We start from the raw sequence: 16484 nt of genomic DNA, 5'->3' as shown, positions 1-16484 counted from the left end.
AAGAATTGCATCTTAGATCCGAAGGCGTACGAAGACGTACGCCTGTCGGATCTAACCCAGATGCCGTCGTATCTTGTTTTGAGGATTCAAAAACAAAGATACGACGCGGGAAATTTGAAAGTACGCCGGCGTATCAGTAGATACGCCGGCGTACTCGCTTTGTGGATCTGCCCCTTTGAATTCAACATTTTTAAAAGCTTGGGCAATTGTTTTAAAATGATCTTAATTATCTTAATTTTAATTTGACACTTCATTGTAATTTTATTCCAGAATATTGATGATATTTCAACAGTGAGGGGAGAAGCACATACCTGAAAATTCATTAATAAACCTAAATAACCCTGTGTGTCTAACCACAATGTCTGCTGGGAACACACCTTTAGTGCCGGTTCACACTACAGCGACTTGGGGTCCGACTTGTCAGACCTCAAGTTGCCCCAAGTCGCTGGACATAAGAAATTCCATAGAAGTAAATGAGAGCCGTCTTAATGTACACTACTGAAGTTGCTCCGACTTCAGAAAAGGTTCCTCTACTACTTCAAGCTGTGTTCTAGGCAACTTGTACCCATAGATTTCAATGGAAGTTGCCTCCAAAGTTGGATCTCCATCTTAACTAAAACAACTTTACAGAAAAATAAAATAGTTTACCCAGGCAAACCCCTCCCTCCCACAGAGCTGATTAATCTGTGATTGGCCACAGCCAAAGTCACCTGTCCTGGAGGCAACTTTAAGTTGCGTTGTAAGTTGCTCAAAGTCGCGCTGAAGTCTGGTCGCCTCCAAATCGCCTTGCAAATTCACGCTGTAAGTCCGGTTGCCCCTATGTGAACCGGTACTTATTGTGAAAAGTATTTTAAATGAAAAAATTGTGGCGCTAGTGTCACAATATTATAGTGAACAAAAATTCCTATAAAACCATGTGATAATGAAAAAAGCAATCCTAAATTGGCACCATGTGATGGTAAAACTAAAGAATGTAAAATACAATTGCATTAAGGTAAAATCCTAAATTAATACCATTTGGGTTATTGACGAAAGGTAAATCCACTTTGCACTACAAGTGCAAACTACAAATGCAAAATGCACTTGGAAGTGCAGTCGCTGTAAATCTTAGGGGTAGATCTGAAATTAGGGGGAAGCTCTGCTGATTTTATTATCCAATCACGTGCAAGCTAAAATGCTGTTTTTATTTTCCTTGCATGTCCCCCTCGGATCTACAGCGACTGCAATTCCAAGTGCACATTCAGTGCAATTTCAAGTGCACTTTGCACTTGTAGTGCAAATTGGATTTGCCTTTCGTAAATAACCCCCCATGTGATAGTGAAAATAGAAGGTATACAATAAATACGATTTATATTCGCATAGAATATAAAATATCTTAAATGTGCAGAAATTTCAATAAAAGTCCATAAAGACATAAACTCCAGGTGATTAACTCGGTGATAAATCTTCCATGGTAAAAAAAAAACTGAACTTCCTTCCACCACACCGTTTGTGACAGTGATTCCGCTCCCCTTTAAGAAATGCACCCACCACATTCAAATGACTCGCATTCTCATGCTCGGCATCATCACTTTTAAACCCATCCGGGTTAATAGTAATGCGATATCCAACCGTGCATGACAGAAGAGGATTGCTCCACATGTAAATAAAAATGAGTGCTTCCAATAGTGAAATACCGTAAAAACTATGTATTGTAAAAATGAAATCTTCACTCATTAAACTCACATCAATCCAATTCCAAAAAGCATATAAAAAGCAAACTCCTGTCTGCACACTGTAGCGGTGTATTGTGGTCAAGGCGGACCTACGATGCAGCCTCTAAACCTACGTCACAGATGGTTGCCGTACAGCCACGCCCCGACATGTTTCGTCATCAAAACTTATTCATGGGATTCATGACGAAACATGTCAGGGCATGGCTGTACAGCAACCATCTGTGACGTTTTGCCGAATGTGACATGTCGATACTGACAAGTGAGCGAGTGAGGGTGAGGTTTAAATGCTGCATCATAGGTCCGCCATGACCACAATACACCGCTACAGTGTGCTGACAGGAGTTTGCTCTTCATATGCTTTTTGGAATTGGATTGATGTGATTTTAATGAGTGAAGATTTTGTTTTTACAATAAATAGTTTTTAAAGTATTTCACTATTGGAAGCACTCATTTTTATTTACATGTGGAGCAATCCTCTTCTGTCATGCACGGTTGGATATCGTATTACTTTATAACCAAGGTGGGTTTAAAAGTGATTATGCCGAGCATGAGAATGCAAGGCATTTGAATGTGGTCAGTGCATTTCTTAAAGGGGAGCCAAATCACTGTCACAAACGGTGTGGTGGAAGGAAGTTCAGTTTTTTACCATAGAAGATTTATCACCGAGTTAATCACCTGGAGTTTATGTCTTTATGGACTTTTATTGAAATTGTTATTGAAATTTCTACACATTTAAGATATTCTATATTATATGCTAATATATATCGTATTTATTGTAAACTTTTTATTTTCACTATCACATGGTGTTAATTTAGGAGTTTACTTTAATGCAATTGTATTTTACATTCTTTAGTTTTATCATCACATGATGTCAATTTAGGATTGCTATTTTCATTATCACATGGTGTTATAGGAATTTTTGTTCACTATAATATTGTGACACTAGCACCACTATTTTTTCATTTAAAATACTTTTCACATTTTATTATTGCTTTAAGTGGCAGCTCTAGGGTAGAGTATTGTGCATGAGCGCAGTAGTGGAACATCAAGGATATAACACACCTTTATTACCTAATAGGACATTTCTTTTTTGCTCTAGGACAGACTACACATTTTACTTTGTAGAGCGATGACTCACACGTTCCTTTTCAGTGTCAGATTAAAAAACTAGCTAGTCTAGTCCAAATACTAAACATCTTACTCTTGAGTTTCAGCGTGACAATACATTTTCTCCACAAAACTTTTTTCTTTTATCTGAACAGTTGTGAAAAATATTTCTTTATTTACTAGATGCACATAGAAATGATCAGGTGGTAAAAAAAAAAAAATTATCAGGTGGTGGCATAGAAAAGGTTAAAGTGGCCCTGTCCCTATGTGATCCAAAGAAAAAACTAAAGTCATCATGTAAAAAAATAAGATGCATACAGGCATACCCCGCTTTAAGTACAATAACTAACTTTACGTACGGACATATCTGCGAGTGTACATAAAGTACCTCACAAGTATTGTGAGGTACCACGCAGCTGCAGTATGGCATGGAAGAGGCGGAGCTGCCACCTGGAGTTGTTGCCAGTGAAGAGACAAAGTTCCTGCCAGTCAGCCCAGAGTTGCCCACCACCCAGCCCAAGTTGCCAGCCAGGCATGCCCGCCAGCCCAGAGTTACCAGCCAGCCCAGAGTTGCCGCCAGTCATGCCTGCCATCCAGCCCCGTGTTGCCTGCCAGCCAAGACCACCAGCCCAGAGTTACCAGCCAGCCCAGAGTTGCCCGCCAGCCAGCCCCAAGTTGCCCACCAGTCATGCCCGCCAGCCCAGAGTTACCAGCCAGCCCAGAGTTGCCCATCGGCCAGCCCCAAGTTGCCCGCCAGCTATGCCCACCAGCCCAGAGTTACCAGCCAGCCCTGAGTTGCCCACCAGCCATGCCCGCCAGCCAGCCCTGAGTTGCCCGCCAGCCATGCCAGCCAGCCCAGAGCTACCAGCCAGCTCAGAGTTGCCCTGCCAGCCATCCCAGATTTACCTGCTAGACGTAAGTGGATTTCTGTACAGTACTGCACAGTACTATTAACTTCACTCCCTGAACCCCCCACTACAGACCTATAGGCCCTGATCCCCCCCCCCACTACATCCCCTGACCCCCCAGAAGTGAAAAAAAGGAATTGCTTCATTTTAAGTGCATCTTCGTTTTACTTACATGCTCTGATCCCATTGTGTATGTAAATGTGGGGTATGCCTGTACTTACCTTTTTGTTAACCTATTTCCTTTTCCATGTGTGCAATACCTGCCCCCCCCCCCCCCCCCCCCCGCCATGCACTGTGGTTCCTCAACTGGCTCTTACACTTAATTACCAAATGTATTGGGACACCTGCCTTTACACATGCATGAACTTTAATGGCATCCCAGTCTTAGTCTGTAGGGTTCAATATTGAGTTAGTTGGCCCACCCTTTGCAGCTATAACTACTTCAACTCTTCTGGGATGGTTGTCCACAAGGTTTAGGAGTGTGTCGTCTATAAAAATGTTTGATCATTTTTTCAGAACCGATTTTGTGAGGTCAGGCACTGATGTGGACGAGAAGGCCTGGCTCACAGTCTCTGCTCTAATTCATCCCAAAGGTGTTCTATCGGGTTGAGGTCAGGACTCTGTACAGGACAGTCAAGTTCCTCCACCCCAAACTCACTCATCCAGGTCTTTATGGACCTTGCTTTGTGCACTGGTCCAAATAATTTGGTGAAGGGGGGATTATGGTGTGGGGTTGTTTTTCAGGGGTTGGGCTTGCTCCCTTAGTTCCAGTGAAGGGAACTTTTAAGGCTTCAGCATATCAAGGGATTTTGGACAATTTCATGCTCCCAACTTTGTGGGAACAGTTTGGAGATGGCTCCTTCCTGTTCTAACATGACGTGCAAAGAGTACACAATCATGTGCAAGGAAACTAAAAAACAGCATTTGCTTGCACATGATTGGATGATAGAAGTCAACTAATTTACTAAGCTCTGGAGCAGCTGCATTTGTAGAGTGCAACTGCAAAGTGCACAGTCTATTTGCCTTTAGTAAATCAACCCCATAACATCAGTGCTTTTTAACCACCAGATCATGGCGTGACTCAGCATCACAGCATTCCTCCATCCAGTTCATCAAATGCACTGTCTTCTGCATCCCCACCTGTCCACCAGGCACATTATTACCAGGCATTGCTGTCCTTGCTGATATTATCTAGCCTGGACTAACAGGCTGTGAGCAGATGTGGATAATTTGGCTCCACCTCAAGCACTGCCCACAGCCTCTGGTACCTCCACTGCCAGGAAAAGGAGTCCTTTTCTAAGTAATTGACACTTGAGAAAAGCTGCGAGCCATAGAGGAAGAGCCTATAAAGGTTGAAGATGTGAACAGTGTTGGAAGAAGGTTGAAAAGGGTGCGGGGGTTGTGAACAGTGCTGGAAGAGGGTTGCAGGGGTAATCTTTGTTGGAAGAGGGTGGCATTAAAAGGTAACCCAGAGGTGTACTGGCCCCTGTTAGAAAACCCCCAATTCTATAACCCCATCTTATAACCCTTTTCTAAACTTATCAAAAATTAGCCGGACACCATGGTTGGGATAAACTGGACGTTTTGTACGGCCCCTTTATTAAAGTTTACAAAGGCATAATATTTTTAGCGTTAGGGGTCCTTGGAGGCACTATCATCAAAATCTTAAACTTAAAACATTCTTTTGGTCCCTGCCGCATTGCACCGACTCAGGGACAAACACCATCAGCAGATAAACCATTCCATAACCAATTACTCCACATAACTGGCATTCACCAGGGACCCATACCTCAGATGTGTCCCCATCATTAATTTTCACAGTTTATTTACCAATGCCTCCAAAGACCCAACTGCATACCCTGAAGGGAAAAACAGTAAATGAATACAACAAACCACATACAATACCCAAGCTCATAACTTGTAGGGCGGACAGGCGGGAACGTTTTTTTTCTCCTTGTGTGCTTAAACCGGAAGTAGTCACCATGACCTATCCCCTGCACTGCCTCCCTCTTGTCTTTTCTTGAGCCAATCCCCTCTGCCTGCACTTTTCTGTGTAAGAATTTTAACCCCCAATGTGCCAATCTGCCTGTGTACCCCATAATGCTGCCTTGCGCTTATTTATTTTTTTGCTACAAGCTTTCTGGAGTTGCAGGAGTGAGCTATGTTAAAATATGGGGCATGGAATGCAGAGGTGAAAAGTGTTGGAAGAGGGTGGAGGGGGTACAGAGGTGAGCAGTGTTGGAAGAGGGTAAAAGGGGGTACAGTGGTGAGCAGTGTTGGAAGAGGGTGGAAGGGGGTACAGAGGTAAGCAGTGTTGGAAGAGGGTGGAAGGGGGTACAATGGTGAGCAGTGTTGGAAGAGGGTGGAAGGGGGTACAGAGGTGAGCAGTGCTGGAAGAGGGTGGAAGGGGGCACAGAGGTGAGCAGTGTTGGAAGAGGGTGGAAGTAGGTACAGAGGTGAGCAGTGTTGGAAGAGGGTGGAAGGAGGTACAGAGGTGAGCAGTGTTAGACAAGGGTGGCAGGGGGTACAGAGTTGAGCAATGTTGGAAGAGGGTGGAAGGAGGTACAGAGGTGAGCAGTGTTGGAAGAGGGTGGAAGGAGGTACAGAGGTGAGCAGTGTTAGACAAGGGTGGCAGGGGGTACAGAGTTGAGTAGCCTTGAAAGAGCCTGGCAGGGGGTTCAGAGATGAGCAGTGTTGGAAAAAGTTTGCAGGGGGTGCAGAGATTAGCAGTGTTAGAAGAGGGTGTCAAGAAATGTAGATGTGAGCAGTGTTGAAAGGGGATGGAAGGGGCTGGAGAGAGGAGCAGTGTTGGAAGAGGGTTGCAGGGGTGAACATTATTGATTGGGTGAATCCTGGTGTTGAGACAGTGTCTCAGAAGCTGAGTTATAGACTGCCAGGAGGCTCTGTTGCCCCTTTTCCACTTTCCATCTACAGCAGTCGGGCGAGTTCACAGATTATAGGAGCAGCACAGAGACCAATAGAGTGTTGACATTGGTGAGTAGAGAAGGCCTATACTGAATGACACTCACCTAGCACTATTAAGGGATCTTCAGATGGACAGATGTATCAATTTTCTGCTATCTATGCCAATTGTTCTACCTTGCAATGTCATGCAATGATTATATGACTACACTGCATCTGAGCACCACAAACCAAAAATGTAGTTTAATTAATTTTTAATACTCAAAGCAAACTCATCCATCCATCCATGTCTTTATTTTGCTGAGAAATCACTTGGAAAAACTCCCCCTAGCATTTCTGGCTGTTGCCATCTTGAATAAAGTCAGATGATTTATGCAGCATTTACTTTCTGGAATCCATTTGCCCTTAGCTCAGACATGCAGACAGGAAGTGCTTAGTTGAGAAAACCCCTCCTCTCCTCCTAAAGTATCTATGACATCATTTGTCTAGGCCTGTAAACCAAGAAGTAACTCAAGAAATGTAAAACAAAAGTTTAAAATAAGTAAATATAATATACTTTCTTACCTATTTATTAGCTAGGATGAAAAATAATTGATTTTGTTGAAGAAGCAACAGCAAGTAGCTTTCTATATTGTGAACAATACTGTATGCATTATACCTGTCTATACCAGTAGGTGGCAATGCGGTGTTATAATATGTATTCTATGGTAAGTTAATCAGAGGAAGTACCATCCTTATTGTGTTATATGCACTTGTTTGGTGTTCACTTCCTGTTCATGTTTCTCCATGCTATAAGACATAATCTAACATCCTCCATAAAAGTAAAGCCATTTGCTGTATCAAGGAAGCCTCCAAAGCATAATTATTCAATAATAATAATAGATTTAGAGAGTGGAGATCTGCTTTAACAGCGGAGGTGAGTTAAATTCAGTGTAGGCACTCCGACAATAAAATTATAGAAATATACAGTATATTTTGCATTCCTTTACTTCTGTTGTGTGAATATAAAACATTTTTACAGATTGTTTTTTATAGTTCCGTATTGCTGTATGGTGGTGCCATTCATTTTCAATGGCAACCCAATGCATTAAGCCAACACACCTGCATTATTGCATATAGGAATGCATAGAAACACAAAGTAGTGTGATGTGTTACAAAAGAGAGTCACGTCCAATTTTACAAATTTTGAATTGATTGCCTTAAACTGTTACTTGTACCTACAGGTAAGCCTAAAATAAGGCTTATCTGTAGGTACAGTAAATATCTCTTGAACTTAGGAGATACTTACTATAGAAGCAGCTGGTAACGCCGCCAGCGAATGCGGACTATGCTCTAAATAGACGGTGGGCCTTGCCATGGCAGTGACCCCTGCGTGCATCCATCATCTCGGCTTGGCCAGTCAAACAGCCCCACATTGATACTTATAAAAATCTGAGGATCAAATTTTTCTCTACTTCTAAAATAAAATATTTTTGATTGAAGCTGAGTTGTAAAGTAAAATACACGTGTATGTGGTTTAAATAAATCACTGTGTATTGTTTTTGATGATGTTTTTAGATAATGACAAGCATATTTTATCATTTCATATTTAGGCTTGAATCCTGTCTAGCAGCGCTGCCCAATGATTGTGCAGGGAGAGGCAGCACAAATGGCTAAATAATTTATGGGCTCACAAGGAATATGCTAATAGGTAGAGAGAGCAGAGGAAAAAAAGATGAGCTCATCAGTATGTCACTTCTTACTCATTTCCCAGTCACAGTCTTGGGGTGGATAGGTGACCTGTAAGTTGATTTGGAACATATGATTTTATGTAGTGGGAAAACAAAATCACAATAAAATCATTATGTACTAAGCAAGGTTTTTGTCCCAATTATTTTTATGAAAGCTTCTTTCTGACATTTTGGTTGAAGCATTCATTTTCCTAACATTTTTGGAGTCATGCTTGTCAATGCTGCTTGAATAAGCAATATTCTTTCCTCTTCCTCTACTTTCTGTACATTTTTTTTTTTGTACAGTTTATTTTAACCCCCTCAGCGGTATTCCCGAGTCTGGCTCGGGGTGGAATTTCAGAACCAAAAGCGGTAACCCCGAGCCAGACTCGGCATCACCTCGCAGTTTCCATAGGCAGGGTTTACTTACCTTGTCCCTGAATCCAGCGATGCCTCCCCGCTGTGTGATCGAGCGGTGTCTCCTCGCTCGATTCACAGTGCCGAGTGCCGCCGTGCTCCGTTCCCTGCAACGTTATGAGGCACGGGGGCGGAGATCGGCGTCAAATTCAAAAAAGTAAATAAACACAATACATACAGTATACTGTAATCTTACAGATTACAGTGCTGTATGAAATAAATACACACCCCCTTTGTCCCTAGTGGCTTGTCCAGTGTCCTACATGCACTTTTATATAATAAAAACTGTTCTTTCTGCCTGGAAACTGGAGATTGTCCATAGCAACCAAAAGTGTCTCTTTATGTCATTGAGCGATAGTGATTTGTGGGGAAATTCGTCATCAAACACTGAAAGTAATAATTTGTATTATTATTATATTATTTGTTATAATTCTTTATATTTGTTTATTATATTATAATTTATGATTTTGTGTTTCAAATTTTATTATACCTGGGATGTCTACTAGACTCTTGTTTGGGCAGATTTGAGTAAGTTATTATGAGTAAGAATTGCAGCCCTACAATATAAAACGCCAAATTTCCATGCAAAAGAATGGTAGCGCTTTTCAGCACCTCAAATCTGAAAGAATCATAACCGCAAGGGAGGTTAAATGTAGCAACCTCTAGTGTACAAAGTTGGTAGGAAAATGTAAGTGACTCATAGTAGGTTAAGTGAGTCTGGGTAATTGCTGTGGGTTCAGATGTAGGTTAGGTTTAAGGGCTCTACAGGTCAGACTTCTGGCACCTCTCCCTGGTTCTACAAACAACTGTAAAGTTCTGGAAGCTAGTGGGCTGAGGTGAGGGGGCAGTGATCTGCATATTTATGAGAATCTGACCAATTCCTGGGCAGGAGTGGTTGGATGGGCTGGTAAATATGCAAGAGCTTGACCAGCAGGTGGTTGTTGTCGGGTGGAAGATGGAGTGTTGAGAATGGAGTTATGAGGCCTTTGAGAGGACCCTGAGGCTGGGGGGGGGGGGCTCTGTCTCCAGGTTGGAGCTGAGGAGGGAGGAAGAGAAGCTGCAGAGGGATCTCCATTAACCTAACATCTCATCCAGGAGACACCCTGCCCAGCAAGCAAAGATCTGTTCAGCAGGTAGCCTTAACAGCAGTCTATGCTAGCTTCAGGATTCAAGGGACAGTGTCAATACTTCTACCTATCAACCCTATGGTCAATAAGGGAAAAGACTGCCAGATGCAATATCCAGTATGCTTTTTATGTTACAATGTCATAACTAACCTAAATCCCTTGCTCTGGAACATTTCTCAAGACAGCCAGGTGGGCTAGTATTTGCTACAAAGGTGACATAGTGCTCCTACATACAGTTGAGTCATTGCTATTTCTACCAAGGGGACACAGTGCTCCTACACACATTTAGGTCTTTAGTATTTCTTTCAAAGGAGCATACAGCTTTTATCAAAAGATATTTGCTACTGAACCATTTTGAAATTTAAACTATCCCAAGGGGGGGGGGGGGGGGGTACAGTGTAGGATCAATGTTGCTGCAAGTGTACATAGAGAAGTTGTCCTCCAAGTTGTTGCTGAATTCAGTTTTGGGCATCCCATAATCCTTCATCCCCATCCAAGTTTTAATTCCCTAATAAAACATAAAATCAAGCCAAAGGACTGGTTTTCTGTGTCTGGATGCAAGCTGGAAAATGTGGGTTGCCTGGTTGTGCAGGAATAGGGGGGACCCCAAATCCAGAAGCCATCTAGGGGGTAGCGCTACATAAGCAAATGCTTTTTTGACTTGGCCAAGGCCAAGGCCAAAAGTGGGTGTTCTTTTATGCTGAAATTTCTAACAACCGGAATTACGTTTTTTCTCTGAATGGAATATGTTAATTCTATGGAGTATACTGTATATTTCAATTTCTTTTTTTTTCTCGAATGTGCTGTATTTTCTATCTATAATCATTTTCTAAACTTGTAAGATTGTGTCCAAAGTAAAATCCTGAGAATAATAGCCATGTTTAATTGTTCTCACACTTGTATTAAGCAAAGATTGAACTTTCATAACAAAGAGTCTTTGGGCCAGATTCACAAACGAGATACGACGGCGTATCTACTGATACGCCATCGTATCTCTGTTTCTAACTATGCGACTGATTCATAGAATCAGTTACGCATAGCTAGCCCTAAGATCCGACAGGTGTAATTACACTGTCGGATCTTAAGGATGCAATTCTAGGCCGGCCGCTAGGTGGCGAGGCCATTGCAGCCGGCGTAGAATATGCAAATGAAGACTTACGGCGATCCCCGAACGTCCCGAACAGCCCGTCGATCTAAATCTACGTCGTTTCCGTCGAGTTACGCCGCGTAAAACTATGGCTGAGCCCTAGTTCTCTTAAGCCATGGTAAGTATGGCCGTCGTTCCCGCGTCGAAATTTAAACATCAACGTCGTTTGCGTAAGACGTCCGTTAACATTTACGTTAACGTCTAGGCAAATGACGTCGGTGCAACATCAGTTAGCGCAATGCATGTCGGGTAATTTACCCGACGGAGCATGCTCAGTACGTCTGGCGTGGGAGCGCGCCTAATTTAAATGGGACTCGCCCCATTCGATTGGGCCCGCCTTGCGCCGGACGGATTTAAGTTACACCGCTGCAAATTTCCAGGTATGTGCTTTGTGGATCGGGCACTTAGGCAGAAAATTTGCGGCGGTGTAACTTAAATAGGAAAAGTTAAGTTGCGCCCACTGGTTGTGAATCTGGCCCACTGTTCCTAAAAGTGAAGACGTCCATCTATCCTGGATAACTTGTTACTTATCCGCAGAAAAGCAAAGCAGACAGGTCTCCTGCATCACTGTCGTCCTAGAAGGAAGCCTCTTCTAAAGATGATGCACAAGGAAGCCCGCAAACAGTTTGCTGAAGACAAGCAGACTAAGGACATGGATTACTGGAACCATGTCCTGTGGTCTGATGAGACCAACATAAACTCATTTGGTTCAGATGGTGTCAAGCGCATGTGGCGGCAACCAGGTGAGGAGTACAAAGGCAAGTGTGTCTTGCCTACAGTGAAGCATGGTGGTGGAAGTGTCATTGTCTGGGGCTGCATGTGTGCTGCCGGCAGTGGGGAGCTACAGTTCATTGAGGGAACCATGAATGCCAACATGTACTGTGACATACTGAATCAGAGCATGACTTTGGAGACTGGGCCGCAGGGCAGTATTCCAACATGATAACGACCCCAAACACACCTTCAAGACGACCACTGCCTTGCTAAAGAAGCTGAGGGTAAAGGTGATGGACTGGCTAAGCATGTCTCCAGACCTAAACCCTATTGAGCATTTGTGGGGCATCCTCAAATGCAAGGGGAAAGAGCGCAAGGTCTCTTACATCCACCAGCTCTGTAATGTCGTCATGGAGGAGTGGAAGAGGACTCCAGTGCCAACCTGTTAAGCTCTGGTGAACTCCATGTCCAAGAGGGGTAAGGCAGTGTTGGAAATAATGATATTCAATTTAGGCATTTTCACTTAGGGGTGTACTCACTTTTGTTGCCATCGGTTTAGACATTAATGGCTGTGTGTTGAGTTATTTTGAGGGGACAGCAAATTTACACTGTTATACAAGCTGTACACTCACTACTTTACATTGTAGCAAAGTGTCATTTCTTCAGTGTTGTCATATGAAAAGATATAATAAAATATTTACAAAAATGTGAGGGGTGTTCTCTCTTTGTGAGATACTATATATATATATATATATATATATATATATATATATATATATATATATATATATATATATATATATATATATAGTATATGGTATATTAGCTATCTAGGTATCTGAAGTTATGTGACATTTACTTCCCTGTAGACATTGAGTCCATTCCAACTCTCACCCCAGTTATATGTCGACTCTCAGCTCAATTGTAAGATGGCTGTGGGATGACGTGACACCAAAGGCAGGGACTTCTTCAGTAGGAGACACTGGTAGGAGATTACCATTTGTTTCCTATAGTGCTGGCCAATAAGAAATCTGAGAAAGCAGAAGGGTGTGGGGCAGACTCAGCTTTTACAAGATGAGCTGAAATTTGCAATTTTGCAAATCTCTTGGTTTTCTTAACCAATCCTCTTGTAAGGTATCCTTATGAATGATTTATTTATTTATCTATTTTGGTATTTTTTTTAAGTCTCGTATTCTGTTTCAATTGCTTAAAGCCCAACTGGAATGTCAGGTTACATACGCTAAATACATTCTAGGTGCATCAAAAAAAAAAGGTGTGCAAAGTTTTAGAGTTTATTTTTATTTAGAAAGCAGCCACAGCCTGAGTAGGAAAGTCTGTCCCCTGTCAGCATGTCAAAGAAATAGACTATTGCTGGGTGTGGAAGCAGTTGATCCCTCCACAAAGGTCTAACTGATTTGACATGCCCCCTGCTGTGTCAGAAGCTAGAGTTCTCCAATCAGCATAATCTTTGCTGAATGGAGAGTTCTAGCTTTTACACAGCAGGGAGCTTTTAAATCTCTGCAAAACATGTAAAAACACAGAGAATCGTCCCATAGGGAAAAGAGGTACTACTCAAGAAGATCCAAGTACTGGGACGTGATCATGTGATGACTGTTATCACAGGACACAGCCAAGACGGGATCAGGATATGGACGCTGTAATTTGCCCTCCCGATCACGTGACAGTTGTGGCCAATCATGGCCTTCTCTCCGTACATCAAGCACCACTGTCCCTGGCTCCAAACATATCTGTTTCAGTGCCCCGATAAACATCTGTACCAGTGCATAAAACATCCGTCAGTGTCCCATCACATCTGTACCAGTGCGAAAAACATCTGCAATAGTGCAATAGTGTACCATTGTGACATAAGCATCTGCCAGTGTCCGTCGGTTGCCAATCAACATCTGTCAGTGTACCAGTGTCCCACTAATAAATAAATAAAGCATTTAAAGCACCCCCATCCCCACGTGCTTGTGTGCAACGGTGAACGCACACGTTGGTCCCGTACGCGTATGTAAACAGCGATAGCACCACACATGTGAGGTATCGTACAGAACGTCAGAGTGAGATCAATAATTCTAGAGCACCAGACCTTCTGTGTAACTCCAAACGGGTAACCAATAAAGGCTTATAAAACGTCGCCTATGGAGATTTTCAAATACTGAAATTTGATGCCATTTCACAAGCGTGCACAATTTTAAAGAGTGATATGTCTACTTTCCAAAAAGGAGGAACTTGGAGAATATTTATACTGCCTTGACATGTTAGGCCCCTTTCACATGGTCGGATCGTTCAGGTCTGCCTGTTAGTTTTGTCGGCGGACCTGAACGGCCTCTCCATGCAATCCTATGGAGCGTCGGATGTCAGCGGAGACATGTCCGCTGACATCAGACCCGATCCGCCAAAAGTCGTATGGCGCTACGTCCCCATCTGTCTATTATGGATCGGGTGAGATCTGATGAAAATGGACATGCTGTACAAGCCCCTCCCCGCTCAGTGAGCAGAGAGGGACTTGTCATCTGCTGGCTCAGTGGAGATCAGTGGAGAGATCTCCCGCTGAGCTGGCGGACTCCGTAGCAATGGAGTCCACCTCCTGTGAAAGAGGCTTTAGGGCCACAAGAAATGAGATAGGCTGTCAGTACATCAGGTGTGATACATTTTTAATGACTGGTACCATAGCTTGTGTAAAATACACTCATTTGGGTTGTGTTTACCAAAGAAATGTAGCAGTATAAATTTTGGTCAAAATTTATGAAGAGAAATTACGTATTTGCAAAATGTTATAACAGAAACTAAGAAAAACTTTTTTTTTTTCAAAATCTTCTCTTTTTTTCATTTGTAGTACAAAAAAGAAAAACCCCAGTGGTGATTAAATACCACCAAAAGAAAGCTCTATTTGTGTGGAAAAATGATAAAACTTTCATTTGCGTACAGTGTTGCATGACTGAGTAATTCTCATTGAAAGTGTAAAAGCGCTGAAAGCTGAAAATGAGCCTGGGTAGTAAGGTGGGTGAAAGTGCCCAGTATTGAGGTGGTTAATAGATATCAATTTAAATTGCGAAATGTATGGTTTGCCAAGATTTTGGCTTTAGAAAAATATGAATTTTCATTCAAATATGCAAGCTAAATTTAGAGAAAAAAGGCTCTATATTAGTTTATAAACAACAAAGTACCATTGGGTTACTTGTTTTTCCTAAATCAAATCTTTTACATAGAAAATGCCCTAGTTATGCAAATAGGAAAATATAGGACACATATGAATTTATACATTTCTGAAATAAAAAAAAAAAAAAAAGGAAAATATAGTAGAATTTTAAAAATCAGGGGCCAGATTCACGTACGAGGGTGTATCTCTGTGCGGGCGTAGCGTATCCTAGATACGCTATGCCGCCATAACTTAGAGAGGCGAGTACCGTATTCACAAAGAACTTGCGCCCTAAGTTACGGCGGCGTAGTGTAAATGGGCCGGCGTAAGCCCTCCTAATTCAAACTAGGCTGGTAGGGGGCGTGTTGTATGGTAATGAATCGTGACCCCACGTAAATGACGCACCTAATGAACGGTGCATGCGCGTGCATTCTCAGTATCACGTCGAATTTTCTCCGTAAATTACGCCCGGCTCAATGTTTAGTCGACGTGAACGTAACCTACGCCCATCCCCATTCACGGACTACTTACGCAAACAACGTAAAATACGACGCTGTTCCGACGTTTCCGATGTCCATACCTAACATGACTTACCCCTGCTTTATGAGGGGTAAAGTTACACCGGTCGGACGCCTTACATAAACAGCGTATTTTAATACGCCGGGCGCAAGTACTTTCGTGAATCGGTGTATCTAGCTCATTTGCATATTTAATGCGGAAATCAACGGAAGCGTCACCTAGCGGCCAGTGTAAAAATGCACCTAAGATACGACGGCGTATCTGAGGCCTCGTACACACGACCGAACATGTCTGCTGAAACTGGTCCGCAGACCAGTTTCAGCGGACATGTTCGGTCGTCTGTACGTCCGACCGGACAATTTTCCAGCGGATCGGACAGGTTTCCAGCGGACAAAGGTTTCTTAGCATGCTAAGAAACATGTCCGCTGGAAGCCTGTCCGTCGGACATGTTCGGTCGTTTGTACGACTTACCGGACATGTCCGCTCGGCCGAAAGCCCTCGCATGCGTCAAAGTGATTGGACGCATGCGTGGAAGCATTGACCTTCCAGGGTCGCGCACGTCACGGCGAAGGCGCGGCCACCTCACCGCGTATCCTGTACGCGGGGATTTTGGTTTGATGGTGTGTACAACTATCAGACCAAAATCCGTCAGCGGACATGTCCGATGAAAACGATCCGGCGGATCGTTTTCATCGGACAGTCCGACTGTGTGTACGAGGCCTTTAGACAAATTCTGGCGTATCTGATTCTTTGAATCAGGTGGCGAGATACGACGCCTCACATTCAGACTTACGACGGCGTATCTGGAGATACGCCGTCGTAAGTCCTTTGTGAATCTGGGCCCAGATGTAAGAGGATACTGAAAGGTAATCATAATGATACCATTCCTAATCAAAATATAATTAATTAAATAACATGTTTCTAATTACAAGCATGGAATATATGATTATCTTGATTCATTTAATGGGGTTAAGGAAATTAGTCACGTTTAAATTATTATATTCTATATATGATTGATAATAGCTAAGATGCCTCACTAGTCAAAGGAATAGGA

Source organism: Rana temporaria, chromosome 9 (assembly GCF_905171775.1).
Source record: "Rana temporaria chromosome 9, aRanTem1.1, whole genome shotgun sequence".
In the NCBI taxonomy this organism is placed as follows: domain Eukaryota; kingdom Metazoa; phylum Chordata; class Amphibia; order Anura; family Ranidae; genus Rana; species Rana temporaria.
Note: the sequence above shows the minus strand (reverse complement) of the source record.